Genomic DNA, 5,208 nt, shown 5'->3' with positions numbered 1-5,208 from the left:
ACTGTAGGTAACTGAGCGGAAGCACTCGTCCAGATTGCAATGCGTGACAAAAGACTGATCAGATTGCAACTGTGTGAAATTCTAGCTGCACAGGCACAGCTATACAATCTAAAGAAAAAATGAACGGATCAAATCAGTATGTCTTATAAAAACGATTTCATCACTGAAGCATTTCGTCAGAACTCAGGATCGGAGTATTTTCATTGAACGCATAATGATATTACAGACTACTGAACACAAACGCACGACAGGGAGTACATCCCATCCACCACGGCACATATCACACAGAGAAACACGACAGCCACCAGCACAGCACACCACGCATCTAGCCTCCGAAGCCGTAGAGGGTGCGGCCCTGGCGCTTGAGGGCGTAGACGACGTCCATGGCGGTGACGGTCTTGCGGCGGGCGTGCTCGGTGTAGGTGACGGCGTCGCGGATGACGTTCTCGAGGAAGATCTTGAGGACGCCGCGGGTCTCCTCGTAGATGAGGCCGGAGATGCGCTTCACGCCGCCCCTCCTCGCCAGCCTCCGGATCGCCGGCTTGGTGATGCCCTGGATGTTGTCGCGGAGGACTGCCGCTTGGCGCCGCCCTTTCCCAGCCCCTTGCCGCCCTTGCCGCGCCCAGACATGGCCGCTCCTCTCCGAGATAGTGTGATTAGGAAGAAGAGGAGCTGCTGCCTGCTTTGGAGGAGTCTGATGCTTGCGATGGGATTGGGGATCTGAGGGCGGGGGGTTGGTTTATATGGGGAGGATTTAGGAGGGAACTGCAAGATTTGGGGGACTTTGGGGGCGGGGGGAGAGTATCCAGTGCTCCCGATGATTAAATGTTACCGTGATACGGACATCTGGGCTGTCGGATTCTTAGATCGGACGGCATCCGGGAGATGTTGGATCTGCTGGACTTATGCATAATTTTTGAACTTCACGGAGGCTTTTTTGCAAGTGTGGCAAAGTTATTGAGAGCCGCCTGATCTGAAAATCCGACGGTCCAAAAGCCCGTATCATGGTAGCATCTAAGGCTTGGTAGCACTAGATATTTTCCCTGGGGGCGGGAGCCGGGAGGTGCTTTGTTGGGTCGATCCGCGAGACGGTGGAGATGCGACGTTGGGATTGAGATCAGAAGGGTGGGATGAGGTGGGAGGGTGCTGGCCCGGATTGATGACGTGGCGCCGTTTGTGGGATTTTGGGCGTTTGTTTCATGGTTTCTGTTTTAGTCAGAGTTTTTCTATTTTTACAGTCTGTTTCACTCATATTTGGTTACATTCATATGTTTGGTTGGGGCAAATTGGGTAAATACAATGGTTGCAAGTTAGTGCTTGGCTGGAGAAATAGAATGGAAAATAGATTTGATCCATCTCTCGTCTTATGTGGAAGTGGTGAGATTACCTCTCATATGCACATAAACAATAAGAATATTTGTGATTTTTTTTTAGTTTTCGCAGTATGTTATTAGAATTCTGAATGACATATCAATTGTGTTTGCAGAATCAACAATTTATAAGTGCGCTTACAAGTATAACAAATACTCCCTCCGTCCTATAATGTAAGATGTTTTTTGACACTACATAGTATATGATATCATACAAATAATTCACATCGTTTCCTAATCTCCATGTTAACCACACTAAGCACACCATGGATTCGCCTTTTCTTTTTCATCAATGCTCTAAATTATCTCTAACAGAACAGTTAGAAGAACTATAAAAGGGTGGTCCATGATATTACACGAGAAAAAATCATTCATTAGAAAGGGAGAAACAAGGAGGAAACTTTGACAAGCCAAGAACTCCGGTCAACTCCAACGCGTCGACCCATTTCGTCCGTCCGGATCTATTTGGATCCGCGGGCACAAAAAACATGGCCCAACGCGCCGACAAAAACAGATAAATGTCGGTTTTCTCGTCCGCTTGGACCCATTTTCAGCCCAAATTGTGTCAGGTTTGCGTCTGCATGGACACACAGCGGACGCCGGCAACGTCCTCCCCAGGCTCGCTCATCTGTGGCACACCATCTCCATTCCCATCATTTCTCCCCAAAATCCTCCTGCCCTCCCGCCATGGCCGACACGTCCAACCCCGTCGCCGCCCCCTTCCCCGCCGCTTCCAGGTCGATGACGTGGCGCCGGATTTAATAAGTGGGCGTTTGTCTCGAGTTGGAGACGGGAATAAGAGGTGCGCCCAACGCATGGGGAAGATGGGGACCTTGGTTCTATTCATATGTTTGGCTGGGACAAATTAGATTAAACAAATGATTAGTATCACCTCCGTTTCCTTTGACTTATAAGACGTTTTGGATATTTCAATATGGAGTACATACGGACGAAAATTAGTGAACAAACACACTAAAATGTGTCTATATATATCCGATTCAAAATAAAAGTTAGAACATCTTATAATTTGAAACGAAAGAAGTACAAGTTAGTATTTGGTTGGAGAGATGGAATATACTAATATATTCGGTCCATCTCTTGTCTTATGTATAAGTATTGGGATTTACCTCTCATATGCACAGATATAATATGAACAAATGATATTCTCTTTTTTTTGCAATATGTTATTCAAATTCTCACGGAAATTTCAAATATATTTGCAGCATCAACAATAACTACATAAACCAAACCGCATAGGTTTGGTAATTTCTCCGATTTTGGGGGTGTTCACTACTACTAGAGGATACCCCACGCGCTCTGTGGAATTTTTTGCCTACTACAAGTAGCTTCAAGGAAATGTGTGATTTAATGAAAAATGAAGATGGCAATTAAAGATCCAATGGAATACTTATATTTGCGTTGAACGGATATAATTTGGTGCAAACTTACAAAAGACTTAGCACCATGATGGCATTAATGTCCTCAATATCCAATTAAGCTTTGTAAAACCATTGTAACAATTCTATTATACTAGTTGGCTTGTAGTGACTTCAAAAGAGACATGTATTTGCCTGTACTCAAATGTAGAAATTCGTGTACCACTGACAAAAATAAAATACGGAGATATGGCCATATGATGTGAGGTAAAGCGTACCAAGTAATAAGTGAGCACCCAACTGATATCTTATTTATTTGCAATATGAAGGGTTTCTTACAGTTTACGGTGAGTTAAATAAGTCCAACGCTCCATGTACCATAACAATGTATGCTTCATTGTTCTGACATAGAATATCTCATAGCACGGCTTGACAGCGGTCCAAAAGACCAACAAATAAAAATGCATTGTGAGATGGATAATGCTCCAGAATGAACAGTAAAAACAAGTAAATACTAAACCAATTTGAAAAAATTACACATCTAAGATGAAAGACTCTTTTAGGTGCTTGCAAATTTTTATGCTGACATGGCACACGAGAATCTCGCTACAAAGAAAAGGCAAAATTGGAGCTTGAATTTTTTTGCAGCTTTGGACATTTATGGAGCTTAAAAAAAATTGAATTGAGTTCCACGGATGTCGTCTCAACGCCAAAATTTGCAAACACCTAGAAAAATCTCTTATCTTTCATGTGTATAAACTTCAGACTTTTTAAAGTTTGGTTGATTTTTTTTAATTTACTGTACACGCAGGTGCAGATGCACCCAAGCTTCGTAACGCTACTCTCGATAACGAAAACCCAGAGATAATCCATTGCATGACATGTTTTATTGCCTTCTCTAGGTGACATGAAATACATACATAAAAAAGTTTATCACCTACTGCATTTGTGTAGCTTGATCAGTGAAGATCTAAGGAACCGAGTCACACAATTCCTGCTCTATAGAATGACCAATATCGCTACAACCTATGACTTGGTTGCACTGTATATCACAGTGAGGAACAAGATTTTGAAGAGAAGAATATAAAAATCTCTACTGCTCATTCCTCGAAGGAACAGTACAATTAGGACAAAGAAATATGTTTAGTGAAGAGCCTCAGTACCATATCAACGCTGACAGTAGCTCCAGAGGATTGATGTAGCGTTCAGGAACAGAAGCCATATTTATGAGTATTCATACCACTGAAAGCAACAGAAATATTCGAAGTTCATTCCATAGTGATGCCAAACCAAAACACTGGACCTGAGCGGACGAATTCCATCTCTTCTACAGATTGCAACGAGTGTCAGATAGAAGGATGATTCAGTACAGATATGGGATCTAAACTGAGAAGCAGCTAGCGCCAAATACTTGAACAAATGAAAGCCAGATTCAGTAGAGCAGTACAATCTAATCTGGGAAGAAACGAGTGTTAAGAAATAAAAGACTGATTCACTGCAGCTGTACTGTCCAAGCAGATCAAATCAGTCGGTCTCAGAGAAAACAAATCACAATTCAACAGTGAAGCATTTCGTCAGGATTCAGAATCGAACTGATTGCATTGAACAGGTATTACACAGCCTACTGAACCCAAGACAGAACACAACGACGCACGCCAAAGCAGTAAATCCCATCTAGCACGATACATGTCACACAGAGCAAACGAGGAAGTTGCTCCACTAGACGGATCTAGCCTCCGAAGCCGTAGAGGGTGCGGCCCTGGCGCTTGAGCGCGTAGACGACGTCCATGGCGGTGACGGTCTTGCGGCGGGCGTGCTCGGTGTAGGTGACGGCGTCGCGGATGACGTTCTCGAGGAAGATCTTGAGGACGCCACGGGTCTCCTCGTAGATGAGGCCGGAGATGCGCTTCACGCCGCCCCTCCTGGCCAGCCTCCGGATCGCCGGCTTGGTGATACCCTGGATGTTGTCGCGGAGGACCTTCCGGTGGCGCTTGGCGCCGCCCTTTCCCAGCCCCTTGCCGCCCTTGCCGCGCCCGGACATCGTCGATGGATCTGGGAGAAGAAGGGAGTGGTGTGGATGTTGAAGCTTGGGATGGATTGGGGAATCGGAGTTGACGGGTTTATATGGGGCGGAGTTGGGAGGGAAGCCCCGAAATTTTGGGGGGTTGGAGGCGGGAGGTGTCTGCTCTCTGCTGGGTCGATCCGTGTGACGGTAGAGTTGGGCTGTTGGATTGCGATCAGAAGGTTGGATGCGGCGGGAGGCTGGTGGTGCGGATCGGTGACGTGGCGGAGATGTTGGCATAGTAGGTTTTTTTAGAGAGAAATGTGGGCTGCTTGTGTTACAGTGATTTGGGCCAGGAGTGATTGGAGGTCGATCTGCCGGTCCCCTCAGCGTTCAGAGAAAAGAACACTCGCTTCTAAAAAAACCAGGTACTCGTAGTACAGTTTTTTTATCACAGTAC

At 45.3% G+C, this 5,208-nt stretch overlaps 1 pseudogene; it reads right to left on the bottom strand.

Moving 5' to 3' along the window:
* Positions 1-303: 303 nt before the first annotated feature.
* LOC123055892 (uncharacterized) lies at positions 304-4,850 on the bottom strand (annotated as a pseudogene).
* Between the last annotated feature and the right edge of the window lie 358 nt (positions 4,851-5,208).

Source organism: Triticum aestivum, chromosome 2D (genome assembly GCF_018294505.1).
Source record: "Triticum aestivum cultivar Chinese Spring chromosome 2D, IWGSC CS RefSeq v2.1, whole genome shotgun sequence".
Taxonomy (NCBI): domain Eukaryota; kingdom Viridiplantae; phylum Streptophyta; class Magnoliopsida; order Poales; family Poaceae; genus Triticum; species Triticum aestivum.
The sequence above is the reverse complement of the archived record's forward strand: the minus strand, read 5'-3'. Positions and strand labels throughout refer to the sequence as shown.